Raw genomic sequence first — 24,357 nt, 5'->3', positions numbered from 1 at the left:
TTGTTTTTTGTTTGAGTCAGAGGTGGAACGGATTGGCCTACCAGTTGGAGGCCTCTAGGACCAAAGGACTGTGTTGTGGATGAAGTATATGCCTTGGATTTTTGCTTTACATTAAAAGGGGCCTTTCTGGATTTATGTTGAATGGACCTTTTGATTTATATTGAAATGGACTTGATGTGTATGTTGACCCTGGCACAAGGAATTACCTTGTTTATTGATCAAAGAGGACCCAGGGGGCCCTTTAGCTGGACAGCCTGGTTTGGTGTGACTGACTGATACCATTCCAGTGATCTTCCCATGTGCAGGGTGATAATTTGGACTGTTGTAAGATCTGATTGGCCTGTGGATGAGGTGTAAAGGGGAAAAGGAGCCCCAAGAACCACCACCATAGGAGTAGACACAAATGACCAAGGAACCTCTTTCTTTCTTACAAGACTAAGGTGTGGCAGGTGAGTTGGGGGGCATGCCCTATGAATAGAAAGTTCTAAGGGCTGAACTGTCCAGCAGCAAGAGCTGTTATCCAAAAGGCAGGAGTACATGGTCCGTACGACAGAACCAATGTAGGCACCATCACTCACAGATCTGTATAGCCTCCTGCGTTCATCTTCAGGTAGACTCATTCTCTCTAATATGGCTAGCATAGATCATTTGTAAAAATGGATAGACACATAGGTGGTGAGCATCATGCATGTTAATGTCACTTAACACCCAAATCCCAAGTTCATAGAGCATCCTGTTGCAAAAAAGACCAAATTCTTTGATACAAGGCAACATTTTTAATATTAAGATCCGCAGAGAAATGAGAACATGGAAACAAATCTGTGGAATCTGTTAACAGAAAAATGAATCTTGATAAAGCAAGCGATTCTTATTATGGTGTAACCCGGGTACACGGGAATAGGGTGTACCCTATTCCCAATCAAATGGAATGGGTAGGCAGGAGGTGGTGCTGTGAGAATTTACTTCACACACGGATAAATTCCCCATCCTTCTGACAAGTAGGTGAGGCTTGGTTTTCCAGTGATCTGTAATCTTATGTCTCCTGGTCAGGCCTAAATTCCTGAGTGACACCCAGTCCCCAGGGCTCAGTCCCCACTCCCTTACTCGGGCATCATAATTTTGCTTGTGCCTCAGTTGGTTGCCGTTCACTAGGTTTTCAGCCAAATGGTAGGCCCACCTCAGTCTGTCTCTCAGTTGCTGGGCATACTGGCCATCTGACAAGTGCTGCCCATATACCTTCTTGACTCTGAAACAGATCTATAGGAAGCCGTGGCTGCCTCCCAAACATGAGGAAGGATGGGCTTAGCCCATTGGCATCATTACTTATTGAATTATAGGTACGTACAACAAAAGACAGATGTTGGCCCCATGATGCCTTTTGCTCCAGTCTTAGGTTTCCCCACATGTTCAATAGCATTCTGTTGGGGCATCTCGGGTTGGGGATCCCCTTGCAGGTGATAGGGAGTTGTATGGAATTTCCATATCTCTGCTATGGTCAGTACCTCTTTGAGTAACTTGATCTCAAAATCCCTGCCCTGATCAGCATATAAGTGGATGGGCAGTCCAAAAATGGAAAAAAGTACTTCTCCCATAACACTTTATCAAATCGCTCAGGTGGTCTGATCATGGGTCACAAAAGCCTGGGCATATCATGTAAAATGATCCTTTATCATCATTGCTCTTTTGGTTTCCATCTCCCTCTATAGTAAGAAAGCCCATGCAGACGAGTTCAAGCAGCTGTGAGCTTTGAAAGTTATGTAGGTAAGCAGTACGTGATGGCAGGATTTTCAGTTTCACAGTGTTCAGAGGTCTGGCATTTGGTTTTAATGTTCTCAGCCATACAAGGCCAGAAAAATCTCTCTCGCACTAAAAAGCCAGAGTCCACTCTATTCCCATATAGCCAAAGCTGTCGTGAAGGGTCCACAGCACTAGAGCCCGCTGCCTTCTGGGGAGGATCAGCTGCAGCATCTTGTCCTTCAGAGTCTTGTACTACCCAATGTAGCACACCATCTATTAATTGCAGCTTTCCCCACTCCCTTAGCAGAAGCTGGCCAGTTGAAGTGCCCACTTGGTCAGGAAGGAGCATAACAGTCCTTCCCCTCCAAACCCACAGCACATTTCAGATATCAGGATCCTGCTCCTGGCTGGCTCATCACTTGGCGGCTGTAATTTGGGATAGTGCAGGAGTCAATAGGGTGTAATGGCTCTAAGCCTGGGGAATTCCTTTGGGAGGTACTCACAGCACTTCAGGCAAGAAAGCTCCATTGTGTTCTTCTCCTGATGGGTTTCTCATGGGGAGATCACAGAGAGCTCGAATGGCCTTTGGTTGCAGCATTCCTGGGGCCTGAGCAGAAGTCATCCAGGACAAAGGTGTTAGCATCAACATTTTTACATCCACCCTGAGAGTGGAGGCTAAATGAAAAGTCAGCTAAAGTAGCAACCTATCGATGCCCAGTGGCATCCAGCTTGGTGCTGATCAGAATGTATGTTAATGGGTTATTGTCAGTCCACACTTGAAATGCTGTCCCATACAAACAGTCCTGGAATTTTTCACTAGCAGCCCATTTAAGGGCCACCACTCTAATTTATGAGCTGGATATCAAGTTTTGCTGGGCATGAGCTAGTGGGTAGGACTCTTCAGCTTCCAACTGATCCAGCACTTGTAGGAGCCTCTCATCATGTTCATCTAGGGTCCTCCCAAACACGATAAGGTCATCCAAGTACACGAGCAATTGGGCGAGATGCCCAATCAATCTTTCCATCAATCTTTGGAAAGTGGCCGGAGCACCCAAAATGCCTTGGGGCATCCTTTCAAACTAAAAGAAAACCAAAGGGCAAATGATTGTTTTTTTTTCTTTGTCCACCTCTCCGAGGGGAATCTGGTAATATCTGGTCCTCAGGTCTAATACAGAAAACCATTTACTCCTCCCAAGGCAGTCCAGTGCCTCTTGTACCGTAGGGACCATATACTAATCAACAATCGTCCGGGCATTTAACACCCTATAGTCAATGCACATGAGAATTTTCTGTTCTTCTTCCTTACAATGACAATGGGAAAAGTATATGAGCTCTTCAACTCAGTAATTATCCCATGGTTGAGTAGTTCTTGCAGGTGGTGCCAGACCTCTCCCATTTCATTCAGTGGGATGCAGCAAGACCATTCCCAAAACGGTAGGCATCACAGAGGTGAATTTGGTGTTCCCCCCTCAGCCTTCCTCACCTCCCACTCATGGAGAGAGAAAACCCCAGTCCAGTGTTGCAGCTTCTCCTGCAGCTGCTCCTTCCAAGTCTCAGGTGCAGGGGAATCCCCAAAATAAAACCGCTTGGGATCTATTGAGGTGGACCCAGGCCAGTTAATTGAAGCTACTACCTCTGCTTCCTTAACGGTGGCTAACTTATGGCCAGGGTGAACCACCACTTTTTGCATCGAGGGGTTTACCACCATGACAGTGACATGTTCTTGGACTAGCCCCTCAGGAGTAAGCAATCCATTCAGGCACCTCCAATACCTGAGACCCTTCCCACAGGGGAGGGCTTCAACTACCATGGCCTTGGCTTATGGGGACCCTTCAACACAACTGCAGGCAACAGGTAGGGCTCTCTGTCCCTTTGCAGGGATCCTTTGGGGACTTTTCTCCACAAACTACAGTTCCCCTAAAATGGGGGGACCCTTCCTCCATGCTCCTCTGTTCACATCTGGTATATGCCTCGGAACACAGAGCATGCATCTTTAGTTGTTTCTTATAGCTTGGGCCTGCCTGCTGTTTACAGTACTGGGCCAGTACCTGGAAAATGTGGGAGTTAGTCTCTATAATAAGGGGAGCCTCTGGCTTCCACCCTGGGTCAGGACACACCAAGGCAATGGTCATCACTTCTTTGTCAGGCCCTGCCACAGATGCAGGAAATGGAATTCTAATTTTAACATACCCACGCTATGGGTATTGACTTTGACTAAGGCCACATAAGCCCAACCCAGACAAGGGAAACAAGGGTAAATGGTTGAAATGAGCTTTATACAGTGTCTCAAACAAAATGGTTACTTGGGACCCACTGACCAACACTGCAGTACAGGGATGCCCATTGATCTTTACAGGAACTTCAGCCTGGGGGCCTATTGACCCTTCAGGTATCACACTCATGGCCATGGCTCGGGAATCTGATGAGACCCGAGGCAGAACCAACTCCCTCATCCCATCCCCTCCTCATTTCCCAACTTCCACAGGGACTTCAGCCTTTGGAAAACCAAGTCAGGACTCTCAGGCCCTGAGCATTCCCTTGCCATGTGGCTGTACCCCCCACACCTAAAACATTATCCCACAGCCCAAGATACTTTGGCATAGGTAGGATGTGCCCCAGCACAGCTGACCCACTTCATTGGCATCTACAGACATCACCAGGGCCATTTTCCTGCAGAGCTGGGCCACTGGCTCTCTTGGGCCTTCAGGGACCCAATCCTGCAGGACAACTGCCCTCAGTGTCATCACCTGATAGTGAGATAAGTATTAGGTGGGAAACCCCTGCAAAGAATTCCTGTGGCCTAGGTCTGAAAGTCAGGGAAACCCCATGCAAGTTCCCTCACTTGTAGACATGTGCCCTGAGTTAGAGTTCAGCAGCCTGCAGGGAAATTCCCATGGGGCACAATAAGTAAACAGACATCTTCCCATTCATCAGACTGTGACTACCTATGGTCATGGCAACATTTCTGGGCACTTGGAGCATGACAAGGGGCTAAGATGCTTACAAATTGTGCCACCATAAAAAAAATTTGTGGCACAAGAGCAATGTCTGTTTGCATTTTAATTGTCTCCAGAATAAAACTGAATTTAAATATGGACACATAACATGGCCTCAAAAGCCATAAAACCCCTAACACTTACTGCCCAGTCTTCATGACATTCCAAGTGACAAGCAAAATCTTAGCACTGTTCATCTCCAGATCACAGCTACCTCCATCTCTTTCCAAATTATATGGATCTACAGTTAATATTACTGCATCACAATGGGGTGTGAGGAATATAGCTGCTTGTGTGTCTCCTGACTTAAAAATAGTCTTTATGAGTGTTATGCTTTAGGGAAATAATGTTAGCAAGAAATGTCAAATTTTGCAGCACTAGTTGAAGAACAAAATCTAACAAGGGTGGTTGCCAGCTTTTACACTTTTGTATTGAAAAATTGTACAATCCTTTTAAGTTACATATAATGATTTTAAAGCCTTTTAACAAGAGGAACACCACGGGGTAGGATTTTAACAGGGGAAGCTGGATTGGTGATTTTTTTTTTAACAAGCTGAATTCCCCAAGTTCTTCCTTGATTTAAGCCATGGTTTGTATTACAAACAGAAAAGATTATAAGCATCTAAAGCAGCCACAATTTTGATAAAATTCTCTTAAGCAATGATGATCACCCGCCTTATTTAGACAAGTCAGGGGTCACTATGACCTTATTTGCCCATGCTTTTCATTAAGAGCACTCTTTCTGCAGTACCATACTTCCTACTACCTCTTTGAATACACAGAGGATTCATGCTTCAGTTCTGCATGTATTAAGAATGCAGCCATAGCAACTACTAGCATTAATGAACTATTTGCTTATGCAGTAATAATTAACTTCCATTACATTACTTTGTGTGATTACTTTCTTAATTGCCTGAATTATGCATCCATTTAATATTTAATAACCATTCTCAGAAATCAGACACTGGTAAAAAAACAAATTGCTCACAGTTTCCTTGCAATAATTAAGCTCACAAGAATAAATGAAACCTTTTAAAAATGAATGCCTTGCGATTATATCCTTGCATATAGAACAAGATCCTAAATTAGCTATTTATTAAGTCTAAATTTAAGACCAAATAGTACATTTTTCACTTACGCCTGGGGAAATCAACCTATACAGTACCTGATATCACCAACAGAATTAAGTGCCATCTATTTACTTTGAGACTCACCAGTTCTGCATTAGTATTTAGAACATTGTGAAACAAGGAGGGAGAGAGAGAGAGAGAGAGAGAGAGAGAAAATCTTCTGAAACACTTTGGAAGAAACCCCTCCCCTCCCCGCCATCATCTCAACCTGAGAAAAGATGCTTGTTTTGTGCTTAAAGTGTTAGAAAGATCTGTGAAGCATAAATAGATTTCCATTTTTTTTTTCAATATACAAACAATGAAAATACAGGTATACAGCCTAGGGTCAGGTTTACCAAACAGAAGGAAATTCATTGTTTTATATGAAAATAATGTTTACAATCAAAAGCAAGCAGTCTGAGCTACTTGTTTTTTTCCCTTCATGTTGTCATCTGTCTCTCTCAGAGCCCTTGTGCCCTGCTAGCACCCAAGCAAAGCCACACGCTGATTTGCAAAGTGATAATGCCATTATGTTATTGCACATCAGTTCCAGTTCCCAGTGGTTTGCAATGAAGTCACTGGCTTAACAAATAAAATGTGTTACTGCTTTATTGTAGACTGTGTTGGTGAATAGATTCTATTGAATCCGGACAAGACAGCTAACTGGTTTTTTTATTTTTTTTTCCCCGAGTTGCATCTGCAAAATTGCTCTGCCAGTCCACATTGATTATGGCAGCCATATACAGATGTGTTTATCTGAACCATAACTGTGTTAGGTTTAAGCAACAGGGACACAGGGATGTTATTTACTCACTGTTGTCCTATGCATACATAATGTACATCAAACGTATACAAAGAAAAACAAAACATCATCCAGGCATTTTCTACCTAATAAACCAGTCCAGTAAAAGACAGAAGATCTTACATAGTGATAGGCAAGAAAACAACAGAGACCGACTGTTATCTCTTCCTTCCCCATACAGGTGAATCATTTTCAAATTGAGATGCATAAATAGTTGGGGGGATAAGGGTGGGGGGGAAGGAAGAGAAAGGAAGGAAGAGGAGAATAGTGAGAGTTTAGGGTGTCATGAGTCAACAGTGGCTGCTATTCTGAGTTTCTAAACCGAGCTAAATTGATGCCAATCTCACTGGCTGTTGTTACAGTGGGCAGCATCATTAGGATTTGCTTTTTAAATGATCTCTCAGCCTGTAAGTCTGAGAGCTGCTAGCAAGGCAAGGTTAGAACGAAAATGATGGCAGCATGTTGATGCTTCACGGACCTCATGATAGTTTCCGTCTGTCATTATTTACGTCTGACTAGATGCGTCATGTCAGCTACCTAGAAGGCACTTTAATATGAAGCTCTTGTTTTCCTCTGCTTTTGCACATCCAGCCCAGATACTATTTTTTTTGCATCACTACACTTAGGTGAAGCATGCTTCAATCTTTCCATAATGACACAAAGAAATAAAAAATTGTTTAGCTCATGTTATTATATATGCTTGTATTCTAACAGACTTCAAGACTGTTCACAAAAAGGCAAATTTAAATCAATGAACAGACATCTAATCAAAAGGTCATCTTTATATTATTCTTTTGGATAGATTGCCAATATTTTAAGTAAAACTAATTTTTTCTATTAAGTAATATATTACTGAGCAGAAAGGAGCAAGCTGTATTTTTAGTGTTCAGTGGCATTTAGTAGTTTAATTAACATGCTATTAATGTCTCCTTAGATAGTGTGATGAGTTCTGTCAGAGTCAATGTAAATAAGGCTACAGTTGTCAGGTATGTATCAGCTCTAGCATTAGACCATCTTTTGGTTTTTTTAAATTCAAATGAATCATTGGCACTGCCTTGGAATGAAATGTGTAACTAGCTCATGTTTTTGCCATTCATGAGTAATGTGGTCAGGCCTAAATTGTACCAGGAAAAACTTTATCCAATTTATTACTGAGTTACACAATACATAATAGGCTTGTTCCTTCAGCCTTAGCTTCCATTTGTCTCCACATTGCCCCTAGTATGGAATGTCTTTTCTGACCCAGCTTGCTTCTCTAAAAACCTCTAGAAATAGTCAACCAAGCCATTTTATTTTATAGACTAACCCTTCCATAGTTGTTCAACCATACTATACATGTGCTTTCCCTGAATAGTCACTAATTATTTTACTGTGACCCTTGCCTTTTATTTCTCATTTCTACCCTCTACTATTCTATTGTCGTCTTTACATTGTATCAGGTGTGAAATTAAAAACTGTGAGCTCTTTGCATCAAGGACCACATGCTTTCATTTATCTATATTGTAAGGGGCCTAGTACGCCTTTGGGTGCTGTAAAACAATCAACAGCTCAATACTGCCAACAATTATTTGTTAACATTTGCTCATCTGTATTTGCTTCAGTCCTGTTTGGCTTTCACATGTTACAAAAACACAGGGTAAATTCCATTAACTGCAGCGTTGCATGCTTATACTGTGCACACTACATTTTTACATTTTTTAAAAGCATACCTACCAAACTATTTTTCAGTGTCCGTCATTGCTTATATCCCTCCATTTCAAATTTATCTAAGAAGCCATTCCTCAGTGAGGGTTATTTATTGGCCAAAGTTGATGTTATAAAGTTCAGTTAGTTCTCTTATTACTTTCCCTCTCTCTCTCAGACAGGGAAGAAGTGGGGCAGGTAAAGAGGGCAAAAAAATTGGCAGAGACTTAAAACTGGGGAGTGTTGTTATCTCTCCAGAAGGAGATTTTACTGAAGTTTTAAAAAGAATACCTGTCTTCAGGCAGACTTCAAAACATGGAAAATTGTAACCTACAAATGAACATTTTTAACAACTTTTTGAGTATAACAGCTGGTTGAGATCATCTCTGCAAATAACGGATCTGGTGGATTTAGCTTGTTTTTCTGTTCCTGAATAACTCCCAAATGAGAAATTGGGGTTTTGTTTGTTTTTTTCACAAATATATTTGACTGCTGATATTTCTCTGTAAGTAAATTTGTGTGAACCAATTTTAAGCTATGAATAATTTGTAAGTGTTTCCCTATATTTTTCCTATAGATTATTTGTACTCTGTCTGGTCATTTGAGTCACATCTGAGTCACATAATGCAAGTTTATAATTAGGAGCCCTTCCCATTCAGATTACAAATACTGTTTGCAATTGTTCAAGGAATATACAGTACTAAAATGTTTAGAAATTACTTTTGCTGCTTCTGGTTTAAGTCTACTATTTACAAGAAAGTTTTAAGGCTTTGCTTTCCATCAACATGTTCAACCAAAGCAAGGCAAACACAAAAACTTGTCTACCTTATGTTTACATCAATGTAGGTTACCAAAAGATAGCATAGCACATTGGTGGATTTAATTCTATTGGACATTTGCAAACTTTTCGTAGAAGTATTAAAATGTGAAAAAGATGCAATATGAAATTTTCCCCATCCTTAACTGAAACACTCATTACTTGTATAAAAATACGACTAGAAAAGTCTTTACATAGTTTAGAGTGAGTGCATTAAAACATTAGGCTACCCTTCCAATAAGCTATTTTTCTTTTGTACATAACTATTTCCCATGTTAACAGGAAATGATACAAGCAGTTTGCTTCACATTTTTGCAGGCTGTGCATGTTTACAGTCTTCTATTCTATGCGGTATCTATCCCTCATAAAAGTAAGACGACATGAGACAGCAGGAGAAATCTAATATCAAACTTAGGGTGCCTTTCAAGACCCAGTGTAAGCAACAGCTCTGAATAGCATGCAAAAGTAATGACAGGACTATGAAACGTTTATTGCTAATAAATGGTCTTACACCATTTAGTCACAACAGAAATCTAAAATTCAGTGCTAGTTCTAAAGGTTCTACATCATGGTGATATTGCACCACTACTTCCTGCCTGGTATGGATTTGCACAAAAACCACTAGACACAGAAAGCACTCTATATTTTGAAGTATGGATCCTATATGGAGTGAAATGACTAGAGATTGTGTGTGGCCAGATGCTGTAATTTTCCCTCATAACTTCCTCGTAGCATGTTGCTGAAACAAATATTCATTGAAAGGGACAGCAGCAAAATGATAGAAAATTACTTCCAGTGAGGATTACAAAGATTTATATTTGCAGTTTTAAAGTTCAAAGGTCTTCAAAATCAGTTATTTTTCTTTTAATGTACAAGTTTTGATTTTGTGAAATTGAAGTATGAAGCTTCTCAAACTTTGCCGACAGTGGAGGAAGCGCTAAATATCTCTTTTGAAATTCCTCAGCATTCACAGCATTCAAAACATACATTATTGACTGGTGTGGCCATTTAGTATTTGGAAATCCAGTTATAGTTTCTATCCAGTTCAATAATGTACATGTGATAAAATAGTTTTTCCTTAACATTTGACCAATCATCCTTATTTGCTGTAGAAACTAAAATAGTTATGGTGTGAAAAACAGTGAACAGTAGGTGGCAGTCAAGCCACTGAGCTATTTTCATAGCTTTGTAACACTGAATCATTGTTAAGAGTAATGTGAAAACGTTCTATTTTTCTGTTTTAAAGGTATCATTTTCTTAATGATATTTTCAGAGCTCTCAGCTGTAGAGTTAGTAAAGGATGGTAATGTGTTTGAAAGGAAGAGTTCAAGATGAAAGTGCTTGAAAACGGACTCAGTTCTAGGATTGGATTTTTAAACTTATGTATAGATTGCTCTAATGTTAAATTTTTATGTTTTGACAGGTCTTGTCTTAGCTAATGGATCACTAAAATCAGGGGGCACATCAGGACATTCAGGCAGCACTTGTGTATGAGCAATAGATAAAAAAGAAAGAATTCTCCCTTTTATTTCATATGTTGGCAAATCTCAGCAGGATCAAACCCACACAAGATTCATTTGTATACTGGATATTTGTAGGGTAGTGAAATCTTCCCACTTTATTCCACAGTGGAAGTCACAGAGAAATACTATATAATACCATTTCATTCTCCAGCAGTCTTGCCTCTTTCCATTGATAGAGAGGGAAGGTGAGGAAAAGATACTATTATTTTAAAAGATTCTAGCAACATGAACAAATTATATGTGAACCACAGGTACAGCACATGCACCTCAGAAATATGAAGTGAAAGGGGCCACTGCATATATTCACAGATATCCTACAAATCCAGAGAGCCAGGGTCACTGATACTCAAGCACCTCCCTCAACCAATATTTAGCAACTCTTGAGCGTCAGTCCAGACCATCCTTGGGTGCATATGGTTAAATCAAATATTTGAATTAGTGTGTATTTCCTCATTTATGTAGCAAGAGTGGAAACAAAAAAGATCTAAAAATCTTTAAGTAGTCTCACTGTAAAAGATAGTAATTTTCCTCCAGTTACCCAAGCTATTCCAACTAGCCCATCTTGGCAACCCATTTCTAACATCCTAGATATAGAGTCTAAATTGATTTAAGACATTCATCAAACTTCCATCTTTCCTTATTCTTATAATATGAACTCATGAAATATAAAGGTAGGAAGCTGAGAGAAAGAATACTTACCATATTCGAAAAGGAAAGTGAGGCAATGATGTGTCAGGCTTTCTTATCTAGGGATAACCATCATAAGTATTTTTTTTCTTACGGATCTGGGGACTTGTCAGTTTTTTTTATCCCTTAACAATTTTTTAACACCGTGTCTGAATAAACGTTTGCCCCTTGAGATTTAAAAAGCTTACAAGCATTATGATCCTATGAACAAATGTATGAATGCTGAGCATAATACCTTCTTTAACTATGAGGAAATGAAGTTCTAACTAATCACTAACTAAATCAAACATAAAAGGTTTTGCAGTTTGTTTTTCTTCAGGTATCTTTAGGCATCTTGATTTTGATCTGTGATCCTAACATTGCAAGATATTTATGATCCATGTACAAATAATACACCAAACTAACATAGGTTAATTAAATTCTAAGAAACATTAATTGAATTTATAGGCATTTGTGTATTTTATAATTAAAGCATAACATTAAGTAAAGCTTGAATGAGTATGTGTACTAGCAAAGTAAGGATTATTGGTATAGCTATATAGTTTTGATATTTGAACTGCTTAGTGGGAGGTCCTGTGATTTTCCATGCATTTAAGTAATAATGCATCTGTAGTGATATATGCTCATAGAAGTCAAGAAGATGCATATATCCATGTTTCTATTCTAATTCAATAGGTAGGAAAACAAGATTTAAAGAGAAACAAATGGCTGGCACAGGGTTTGTTCAGCTTAACTGGGATGAGAGAACAAGAGAACCATTTTCAGGGAGACTTAAGAGCATATTCCACTGCATTTTTACAGACATCTGCAAGGTGATTACACTTATTAAACAAACTGCAAATAAATAGATATTGGTAAGGGTTAATTTTTTTTTAATTACATAAAATTTTCATTCTTTTTATTTTTCCCTTTTCAGCTCCAATATTCCTGAAGTAAAAAATGAGGAATATAAAATCTAAATAATCTTGTCACCAGACAAGAAATGGTTTAGTCACTAAGTGAAATCAATTTTGAAGAAGAAACATAGTGCTTTCTCTTCTCTCTCTCTGCTTCGTAGATCGTATAGCCAGAAGCAACCATTATGATCATCTATCTTGACCCTTGGCAGAAAAGACTGAAGAATTCCACCCAGAAATTCCTGCTGGAAGCCCAACACTTCTGATAGCACAAGAACACATTTTAGACATACGTTCACAATCCTGATTAGAAATCTTCGATTGATCATGAATATACTACATTCCTTGACTTCCCTGAAGTTGTGCCATTGGTTAATTACCATAATTGTTAAATAGTAGTATCATTGTCAGTCCTGTGTAGGACTGGGGAGGAGAAAAGTAGCACAGAGAAGGAATAGAAGCATTTGCAACCTCATCAGCTAGTTCTAGCCTTCAGCAACATAGAAAATTGTACACTCAGTATTTCTCATGAGTAAGATGACTATTCCTTTCCTAGGATTAACTTGTCTGGAGTGTGGCCCACAGAATTGCGCCATATTAGTTTGCTTAGCATTACCCCTAGTCAAATTACATAGCCAAGTCAAGAATTTTCCAGCAGCTGGTCTCCGGGCTTTGATGCATGAAGAATTTCTTTGTTGGGAAGTACTAGACCAGGCCACTGACCCTCATTTCCCAGCTGCTACATCCCCTGCCTTTTTTTAAAAAAAAAAAGTAATATCCATTCCTGTAGCACTTATTCCACTACAGCTGCTGTTATTTCTTGCTCTGTTTGTCTTTATTGCATTTAAAGCTAAATGTGAAGCATTCAAAAAAGATTGTACACTGTGAAATGCATTTTACACAGGTACACTTTAAATACTTAAATAGGATTCTAATTTTGCCTCTGTGTAAAAGTAAAGAGGTCAGGCTAATGTACTAAACCACTACCACTACAGCATAAATGTCAGGATTGAGTGTCCAGGGGGATTGCTCCCCTTCTAGTGTAGTGAACCTTCTTGTTAGTATAAGTACTATGTAGGGTGAACTAAAATGCCTTTAATAAAACACAGTAATACAACAGAAATGTCAGGACTCAGGAAGCCCCAAGACTGGTAACAGGTTAGGATGCAGGGGAATAGGAACCATGGTTTTTATTATTTATGTCATATAATATACTATCAGTAAATAAAGTACCATATTTACTTGAATAGAAGATGACCCTGAAGAAGACATGCTCCCAGTAATTAGATTCTATATATGGAAAATCTTTACAAAATGTTTTAATTTTTCAGGTATAGAAACTAATTATTGGAAGTTTGCCTTGAATTTGTCCCCTTCACCCCTCCTTTCCTACAGCAGAAAAAAATCTGGGGGGGTTCAGGTAGCCCCCTGTCCACTGACACTCCCCTTTCAACGCCCTGTAGCCCCATCCACCCCCTTACCATCAGACCCTGCTCTCCCTGAGCACACAGAAGTGAGGCACAAATTTGAAAACTCTGACCTTGAAACAAACATACTTGTATAAATTTACATATTAGGCAATAACTAAAGTTACCCAGAGACTTAATTCATCCAGAATCGATGCATTTTACCTTTTTTTGAAAATGCTGCAAGTTTTAGTACAGGTACTCCATAAGTGAACTTCTAAGCAGCACTTGTGTACTTAATTATACATAATACAAATTCTGCATGATATTAATCCAAAGGCAAAAGGTTCATGATTTACCATATAGGTTACTGGGATGGGTCCCAGTAGAGTCAACACCATTTCAAGCCATGGTGACCCTGCAGCTCAGCACTTCTCAGTATGTCCAAAGGATCCATGTGCTAATTAGCCACACAACTGGAACTGGGAAAGAGTCCTGAGATTCTCCAAAAAGTATGTGCAGATGAGGGAAAAAGCTACCTGGCCTAGCTCCACCTCATGGAAGGGGGGGCCACCCTAATCACACTTGACAGGCTGAGAGACAGACGGATTTGGAATGAACCGTTTGGAGTATCATTTGGTGATGTTTCCCAGGCATTTAGGGTGGTAAAGAAACAGGAATGATTGTAATCGGGAAAGAAAGGCACTGCTTAGCTTTAGGAGTGAAGAAGAAATCAAAATGTATTCAATGTTGTGGCTCACCACGGCTTGAAAAGGAGTTGGTGCTGAGAGGGAATGTGCACAATGGACACTACATGTATCGTATTCAGATGGGCTGCACTAACCTGTCCTTGTCCATAGGAGGTCTATATTGAGCAGATTCTTTTTGGTATTGGGTGGTAGAACTGGAGCGTGCTCCATCCACTCCATGCATTGACCTGGTATTGCAGTGCTTCCAGGACCGGTGCAAAAAAACAGGGGGGGGGAAAAAAAAAAGCTTCCCATCAGCATACCCAATACAGACCAAGTATTTTGTAGCCATGCTCAATGTTGATTGCATTTAATCAATTTCATAGCTGGTTTCCATTACTGAGCACATGCTACTTTTGACAGTAGTTTAATGATAAACAGCATATTTAATGAGTATGCAAATATAAAATGAGGATCTCATTTCTTCATGTTGATTGGGGGGAACCGCATCTTACATTCAAGTAAATATGGCAATAGGTTTTAGCAAAGACCTTTAAAAAGCTCGACAAACCCAGAATCCCTCTCTGAAAACACAAATGAAAATACCCTTTAAGTCATACCACTATTGTTTAACTAGAAAACTAAAACTTGCCATGCAAGTCCAGTTGGCCAACTAGCAAACAAAATTCAGAAAATTTAACATAACAATTTTTGGCTCTGTGTTGTCCCACAGGAAAAAAAAAATCACATAAAAAAAAAAAAAATCACATTGATCAATTGTACTGAAATCTAAAATGATATACAAATGCACGCCTGTAGAAGGAAACTATGCGGCACTGGTCAGGCCGCAGTTGGAGTACTGCGTCCAGTTCTGGGCGCCACACTTCAAGAGGGATGTGGACAGCATGGAGAGGGCCACTCGTATGATCAGGGGACAGCAGGGCAGACCCTACGAGGAGAGGCTACAGGACCTGAACCTGTTCAGCCTCCACAAGAGAAGGCTGAGGGGGGGATCTAGTGGCCTGTTATAAACTAGTCAGGGGGGATCAGCAGGCATTGGGGGAGTCACTGTTCCCCCGAGCACCGCCAGGAGTGACCAGGAATAACGGTCACAAGCTGGCAGAGGGTAGGTTTAGGTTAGATATCAGGAGGCACTACTTCATGGTCAGGGCAGCTAGGGTCTGGACCCAACTTCCAAGAGAAGTGGTGCAGGCTCCTACCCTGGGGGTGTTTAAGAGGAGGTTGGATGAACATCTTGCTGGGGTCGTTTGACCCCAGTAGTCTTTCCTGCCATGGCAGGGGGTCAGACTAGATGACCTGCTCAGGTCCCTTCCGACCCTAGAAACTATGAAACTATGAAAGTGCCAGATTCTCTATCTGGTAAAACTGATCATAGCTATCAGGCCTGAAGCCTTGAACCCATGGACTTGACCAGCACTTCTACATACCCCAAAATGCTACTTTACTCCTATTCTCAATGGCTGGAAGGGACCTCCTAAAGTCTTCAACAATGCCTAAGACTCCATCCATTCCCAGTTATCTGAATGACTAGCTCCTACTTATATAGGAGTGGGAGGTCAGGTAGATCAGGGAAAAGGAGAGGAAGAGGAAATGTCTCAGGATGAGGTATCAGGATTCTTCTCATCTCAAGGCTGTGCTTCTGGTAACTCTGTCTGCTTTCCTGACTTGGCTCATGTGTGGACTTCTCTCCCTTTTTTTAACTCCTGGTTTCCTGACTCTGCTTACTTTTGTGCTTTGCTATTTTTGACTTTCCTTGTCCCTAAACTCCGGTTAACCTCTTTGACTCTGGGTTGTACCTGAATATAGCAATTTTAATCCCTGATTTACCCCCAGGCCTGGCTTCCCAAATCCTGGCACTGACAGTAGCACAAAACAGGTTGCTAATGAACCCCAGTATAAAACAAAGGTCATGGAAAACATGGAGGGGTAAAAGAAAGAGGGCACATGAGCCATCCCAGGCATGTGTCTGCAGAGTTTAGGGTTAACAACTACTGCTTCAGCTGCTCCCAGGCCTAAAGAGAACAGCTCTTCTGTCCCCTCCTTTCCCTATCCTCTAATGAACACCATCAGCTCAATCCCTTTCCTTCCCTTTCCATTTCCTTTCCCAGAATCGCTCTACTTTAGCAGTGTGGACAAAGAGTAGGAAACAAGGAGGGTGTGAGTGCCTCTACACATGTAATTAATGCAAAGCAATAAACTCTGGAGCAGTTTGAGACAGAGTAAACTACTCCCAGGCACACCATTTACATTTGCACCCAAGACAGCAGGAATTTGAGATGGGGCAGAGTAGGCCTGGGCTAACAGAGGCCATGGGGGTGTCAGTCCTGGGCTCCAGGTGGTAGAGGGGCTAGCTGGGGCACAAGGGTACTGAAAATGTGAAGCTGTGTGTCTAGGCAGCAGGTAGGAGTCTGGCCCCCAGCTGGCTGGACTGACCAAGTACAATTTATGCTGGCACTCAACATTTACACATGCATTTAATTGCAGTAAATTAGTTCAGCATAAGATAGTAATGTCCATGCCAGTACTATTTTACTGCAGTGTAAATTAGTTTGCTGTGGCCAAATACTGTTGCATGTGTAGACAGTGATGCTTTATATGCAGCTAATTAGTCTACTCTGCAGTAAAGTGTATATGTAGATGTGGCTGCTGAGTCTCACACATGTATGAGAAGTAACAGAAATCCACAGGTCCCAATGAGCAGTAATGGCTGATCTTTTTAGGTAAGTGAGCAGCATTAATTCTACTGAGAGACAGGGATAATAGGAATGGAATTTAAAAACAGCATAATGACTAATTATCCTCTCTCACTGATATTTCAGAAGGAGGCTTGTGGGGAGAGACCTTTCCCAAGTCCTCCAACATCCTTGCCATGTGCTCTTTAATGTATTTACTAAAATTCAAGATTAGGGACATTTTTCCCCAGTGGAGAAAAAAAGGTGGAGGGAAAGAGGTGGGTGACTGTGATGGCTCAGACTCTGGCCCCCAACCTGGCCTGGCAGCAGCAACAACAGCTTCAGTTCAGGATCAGACTCCGGAGCCCAGCCAGAGCTGCTTCCACTGCAACAGCTGCTGCATGGCTGGGCTGGGCTGGGAACAACTACATGCTGTGTGCTCTGGGGTGGAGTGTGGGTAGAGTGGGGCTAAAGCCCTGTCAGAGATCATAGCTGGAGGGTAAATGACAGCTGGGGAGAAGTATGGAGAGCAGGCAGGAAACAGGCCACTTGACTCCCCTACTAGCTCCTCCACTGCTGCTTTACCCTCAGCAGAGGTGGGGGTGACCATTCAAAATGGCCCTCATATAATTAGGTTGTATAGATGGCAAATTATAACAAACTTACACATTTTATATTTATAAAATCTAATTATTGGAGGGTTGTCTTGGATTTGGGTAAATGTGGATTTGGGTAAATGTGGAGTTACAGAAAAATATTACCAGTGATTGCATCACAAATTGCCAGCGATAGATACATTGTGCAAATGGTTAGCTTTGCTTAATGTCCATATTGGTAACAATCATATGAGATCTAACCTGTGTACTAGAGAGTACACATGCATTAATGACAAGATTCTCTAGTACAATTTTTTTTCTGTAGCAGATATGCATGTTTGAAGATGTAGAATGCTCTTTTAACCAAGTGCAGTGGGGATTTATTCATATTTACAAATGAAAAAGGTCTGTCCACAGGCCTATAACAAGGTCATGGATCTTGTGGACAAAGGGGAAAAGAAGTGGATCAGATATTCCTTGATATTAGTATGGTTCTGACACTTTTTATAAGCAAGCCTATAAATGCAGTTTAGGTCAGCAATGGCTTAATTTCTGATTGGGTGGAGGTCTCAAGCAGTATTAAGTCTCAAGCAATATTAAGTTGCTGGGTAAACAGACCAATTGAAATTAAGGAATGACTGAGGAGGCTGCAGCACTGCAGAAAAGGATCTGGAGTTTGTAACAGATTCCAAACCAAATGTGTCAAAAATGTACTGTTCTAGCATTCTTGCAAAACCTGCTAATAGCATGCTTGGATGAATCAACAGAACTCTTGTATGCAAGGCACTAAAAGTGATTAATCGACTTTAATCACTGGTGAGACCTCACCTGGAGTACCATGTCCAATTTTGGACATCATACTTCAAGAAAGACGGATAGCGGCAGAAGGAAAATTTGATAACAATCTGCAAATACAAAAAGGATAATTATAGAAGGGAATGCTGATTAATTGTTTTGTGTTTAGAAGTGACAGGGCAAGAAGTTGTCAACTGCAACAGAGATTTAGGCTAAAAAAGCATGAAGAACTTTCTTAGTTGGAGGATGGCTAAATGCTGGAATGGGTTAACAAGAGAGGTCATCAAATATCTACCCTTAGAAGTGTTTGTCTAAGCTTCACTTAAACATTTGTGTGGAATGGTCATTTAGACAGAAATGCCTTGAACAGGGACTTAGACTAAACGGCTTCTTGAAACCCTCTATCCTTATTTTTCTATGATTTGAAGATGTAAGTTCTTCTAATAAACATTTACCACAAATAGGTCTGCAAGTCATTCAGCAAGCCAAATGAGAAAATTTCCTTCAAAATAAATAAATAAATAAATTAAAAACCCTGTATTTGTCAGAATCAATTCAAATACAAATTTCAGCTTTGTTATGATCAGCAACATCTACCCACACCAACACCTGAAACACTGTACACCTGAATTGTCCTTCAAGTGACTTTTGAAGCTTCTTGATCAAGGACAAATATCTTGCTCCTTTCTTTAAGATGTGTCAAGGAAAGCCATTCTTGATGACTTGGAAATTGTTAACTCTGAAACAAGAAAGCAGCAAAGAATTTAATTTCTATCCAAGAAATGAACAAGCATTATTTTATACAATTTCAATAAGATCCTGAGAAAGAGTTGGAATCCTTGCTGGTCTTTCCATTAAAGTCAAAGTTCTTTATAAGCTTCCAGAGGTGGTTGGTCATGTTAGTTCAAAGTCAGGTAGAAGGTAAAGCAGGGGGGCACCTTAGAAACTATATGGATAAAGAAAGGTGTAAGTTTTCACAGGTAACAACCTACTTTGTTAGATGCTAAGGATAGGCTGAGAGAAAAAAAGGTTTTATAAAACTTCTAGGAAGTATGTTGAGCTATCAATTAAAATACAATTAAAGGGCAAGTGCAAAGTACAGCAGACAAGGTTATTTGGGTGAAAATGTACGAAGTGCAAAGTACTACACTTAGGTAAATGCAAATTAGAGACTAACTAGCAGACAGTGGATCAAATGGAAAGTTCTCTCAGAAAAAGAAAAAGAAAAAAAATCATCACACTGAGATGCATAAACAAAGTAATTGTTCCTCAGCACTGTTAAAGCCTTAGCTGAAACACTGTATCCAGCTTGGGCATCATGCTTTTAAGATATGGGTCAACTGGAGACAGTCCAGGGATCTAGAAAAAAACACTGCCAATAAGGAAAGATTGAAAGAAGTGGGAAAACGGAAGACTTGATGGGAGACTTGATGGGATAACAGTCTTCAAATACGCAAGTTGCTGCAAAGAGGAAGCTTAAGTTGTTTGTGTCCACTGAGGATAGGGCAAAAAGCTTAAAATTTAGGCATAAAAAGAATAACCAGACAAAAGAATAGTTCAACTTTGGATTCAATTAGCTAAGGATACTAGAATCACCGTCACTGTAAAGCGCAAATTAGGCAAATATTTGTTAGGAGTGTTTTACATATAGCTGATCCTGCCTTAGGATGGTGGGATGAACTACATTAACTGCCAAGACCCTTTCCAGCCACATATTCTAGGATTCAGAAGATATGTCACTAGAGCAAGTAGCACATGTTTCTTTCTAGCTGAAATGTGACATTATCACATAAATAGGGCCAGTTTTAAATTGTGAGCCCAGCTCACAGATATCATGACCCGATTGTGGTGGAGGCCGCCATTTTCATTGCAGCCCCCTCACACCCCCTGATTGGCTGAGGGGGCAAATTTAGGGCCACCTGGGTGGCTGAGACTGGTCCTGCCCAGTGCCAGGCTGGGAGCAGGAATCAGGAGCATCTAGCAGGGGTGGGGGTGGGGGGCAGAATAAAGGGTTGTGGGTCATTGCCAGAGGTCATTGCGGGACAGCTTTATGAGCACTCACGGTGCTCTGGGGAGGCACTGGAGGACTCAAAAAGGGCCAGTGTGGTCCCCACTTTCAAAAACAGGAGGAAGGAGAGCCCAGGAAACTACAGGCCTGTTAGTCTTATCTCAGTCATAGGGAAGCTGAGAAAATTATCAAGGAGCACATCTGCAAGGGACCAGCAGGGGGATCATGCTTAGGGGCAACCAACATGGGTTCATTCGAGGCAGGTCCTGCCAAACCAACCTGGTGGCCGTCTATGACCAGGTCACAAAATCCTTGGACGCAGGTGTTGCAGTAGACATAGTCTTTCTGGACTTTAGGAAGGCCTTTGATGCTGTCTCTCACCCCATTCTTGTTAAAAAATTAGGAGATTGTGGTGTCAATGCCTACACAATCAGATGGGTTGCCAATTGGCTGGGGAGCCGCACCCAGAGAGTGGTGGTGGATGGGTCATTTTTTGACCTGGAGGGATGTGGGCAGTGGGCTCCCCCAGGGCTTGGTCATCGGGCCCGCACTGTTCAACATCTTCATCAGTGACTTGGACCAGGGGATGAAAAGCAACTTGTTCTAATTCGCAGATGACACTAAGATGTGGGGTGAAGTGGGCAGGCTAGAAGGGAGGGACAGGTTGCAATTGGATCTGGACGGGTTACAGGGGTGGGCGGATGAGAATAAAATGGGATTCAGTACTGACCTAGGGAGAAAGAACCAGCAGCATACCTACAGGCTGGAGAATTCCCTTCTCGTCAGCACAGAGGCAGAAAAGGACCTTGGTGTCATTATGGGCTGCTGTCACAGGATCAAGGAGGTGTCCTGTGACTAATATAGGTTTAAGGAGCTGCCAGTCACCAGGGGCAGCTTAGGTGCTGGTTGCCACAGCAACCAGACAGGTCAGGTGACCAGAAGGGGGCAGGGCCGGGCCTTTATAAACAGCCCAGGCTGGAACCTAGCTAGCAGTTCCCCTCTGGCAGCCGCAGGAGCCGGAGCTCTGCGGGCGAGCTGAGCAGCCCGGGTCGATGGTTGCAGCTGGACCACTCTGACTGGCTGCAATGATGTAAGGGTAGAGAGAACCCTGACGGAGGTATGGGAGAGAGCCAACATAGAGTGGAGTTGAGATTATAAGCTCGGGGGCTTATGATTGTGTTATAAGCCGGTAGGCTTCTTGTTTGTGTTGCAGCCACTTGGCTCATGGTTTTGTTATGGTTAAACTGGAGGACCGGGTGAGGCTGTAGGGGTGTGAGGAGGCCTCACGGGGGGGCTCCCCAGTAGCTTGGGGGTTCCCGGTGCCCAGCGGGGGCACAGTGAGCAGTGCCACAGTGGGCACAGTGTGACGAGTGCCGGAGAGGCGCTCGGTGTGTGGGGGTTGTAGCCCCAGCTGCGAAAGGGCGCTCAGGCCCTAGAGGGGGCAAGGAGCGCGGGAAGGTGCGGCAAAGGCCCTAGAGGGGGCGAGGCCTGGGCACGGCAAGCCCAGAGGCGTCGGTAGTGGGGTGCAGGTTGCAGCACTGAACCAGAGGTGCCGGTAATGGGGTGCAGGTTGCAGGTGAGGGGCACCAGAGGGCAAGGACAGAATAACGTCCAGGAAGAGCGGCGAGGCTTGGGGCGTGCTAAAGGGGAGGTAGGAGGCACGCATTGCCCATAAGGCTGGGGGTGAGAGCACCCCACTTGGAATGGAGGTAATACCAGCGCAGTGTCAAGGTGAAAGTAGGCAGCCTCCCTTACTGAACTCATAAGATCAAAGACGTGTGCTCTATGAGCACTCGTGGGCGGCTCTATGAGCACTCGTGGTGCTCTGGTGAGGTGCCGGAGGACTGGAAGAGGGCCAATGTGGTCCCTATCTTCAAAAAGGGAAAAAAAGAGGACCCGGGAAATTACAGGCCAGTTAGTCTTACCTCAATCCCGGGTAAGCTCTTTGAAAAAATTCTCCTGGCACACATCCAGGAGGGCCTTGCGGGGGAATGCATGCTCAGGGGCAACCAACATGGGTTCATCAGTGGCAGGTCTTGTCAGACCAACCTGGTGGCCTTTTATGATCAGGTCACCAAATCATTAGACGCAGGGGTTGCTGTGGATGTAGTCTTTCTGGACTTCCGGAAGGCTTTCGACACTGTCTCTCACCCTGTCCTCATCAAAAAGCTGGGAGACTGTGGTGTCGATGCCCACACAGTCAAATGGGTCGCCAACTGGTTGGAGGGCCGCACCCAGAGGGTGGTAGTGGATGGGTTCTTCTCGACCTGGAAGGACGTGGGCAGTGGGGTTCCGCAGGGCTCGGTCCTCGGGCCCGCACTGTTCAACATCTTCATCAGTGACTTGGATGAGGGGGTAGAAAGCACCCTGTTCAAGTTTGCTGATGACACTAAGATGTGGGGGGATGTGGGTGCACTAGAAGGGTGCAATAGGCTACAAGCTGACCTTGACAGGTTGCAATGGTGGGCGGATGAGAATAGGATGGGGTTTAACACTGATAAGTGCAAGGTGTTGCACATGGGGAGGAAGAACCGGCACCACACTTACAGGTTGGGGAACTCCCCTCTTGCCAGCACGGAGACGGAAAAGGATCTTGGAGTCGTCATTGACTCCACGATGAACATGGGCCAGCAGTGTGGGGAGGCAGTCAAGAAGGCCAACCATACCCTGTCATGCATCCACAGATGCATCTCGAGCAGGTCCAGGGAGGTGATCCTCCCCCTCTATGCGGCACTGGTCAGGCCGCAGCTGGAGTACTGCATCCAGTTCTGGGCGCTACACTTCAAGAGGGACGTGGACGATATGGAGAGAGTCCAGAGGAGGGCCACTCGTATGATCAGGGGTCAGCAGGGCAGGCCTTATGAGGAGAGGCTACGGGACCTGAACCTGTTTAGCCTCCACAAGAGAAGGTTAAGGGGGGACCTTGTGGCCTGCTACAAACTGGTCAGGGGGGATCAGCAGGTATTGGGGGAGTCCCTGTTCCCCCGTGCGCTGCCAGGAGTGACCAGGAATAACGGTCACAAGTTGGCGGAGGGTAGGTTTAGATTAGATATTAGGAGGCGCTACTTCACAGTCAGGGCGGCTAGGGCCTGGAACCGGCTTCCAGGGGAAGTGGTGCAGGCTCCTAGCCTGGGGATTTTTAAAAGGAAGTTAGATGAGCACCTTGCCGGGGTCATCTGACCCCGGTGCTCTTTCCTGCCAAGGCAGGGGGTCGGACTTGATGATCTACCTAGGTCCCTTCCGATTCTAGCTACTATGAAACTATGAAACTACGTGGCAGGCAAGAAGAGGGTGCTGGATCACCATAATTGACACAGCAGGGGGCGCTAGCGAGGCCACGGCCACTCACAGGCCCCACTCTGTGACAGCCACCAATGTGGGGACACGATCAGGAAGGCTAACCATACCTGGTCATGCATCCACAGATGCATCACAAGTAGGTCCAAGGAGGTGATCCTCCCTCTCTATATGACATTGATCAGGCCACAGTTGAAGTACTGCATCCAGTTCTGGGCGCCGCACTTCAAGGGGGATGTGGACAACATCGAGAGGGTCCAGAGGGGGGCCACTTGCATGATCGGGGCAGCAGGGCAGGCCCTCTGTGGAGAGGCTGTGTAGACCTAAACCTGTTCAGCCTCCACAGGAGAAGGCTGAGAGGGGATCTGGTGGCCATCTATAAACTGGCCAAGGGAGACCAGGAGGCAATGGGAGAGTCCCTGTTCCCCTGAGCACTATTGGGAGTAACAAGGAATCATGGCCATAAGTTGACGGAGAGTGGATTCAGGCTAGATATCAGAAGGCACTACTTCACAGGGCAGCCAGGATCTGGAACCAACTTCCAAGGGAAGTGGTGCTTGCTCCTACCCTGGGGGTTTTTAAGAGGAGGCTAGACAGACACCTAGCTGGGGTTGTCTGACTCC

At 43.0% G+C, this 24,357-nt stretch overlaps 1 protein-coding gene across 1 annotated transcript in view; it reads right to left on the bottom strand.

Moving 5' to 3' along the window:
- Nucleotides 1-838: 838 nt before the first annotated feature.
- LOC149867443 (uncharacterized) overlaps nt 839-24,357 on the bottom strand; it is a 193,253-nt gene continuing 169,734 nt past the window's right edge. Inside the window, exon 10 of the mRNA XM_090041709.1 lies at nt 839-2,816. The gene's annotated coding sequence lies outside the window, so the exon portion shown is untranslated. The remainder of the gene's footprint in view (nt 2,817-24,357) is intronic.

Source organism: Crocodylus siamensis, chromosome 4 (assembly GCF_052110815.1).
Source record: "Crocodylus siamensis isolate JL-2025a chromosome 4, ASM5211081v1, whole genome shotgun sequence".
Classification (NCBI taxonomy): Eukaryota; Metazoa; Chordata; order Crocodylia; family Crocodylidae; genus Crocodylus; species Crocodylus siamensis.
This window is presented reverse-complemented; position numbering and strand designations above follow the sequence as displayed.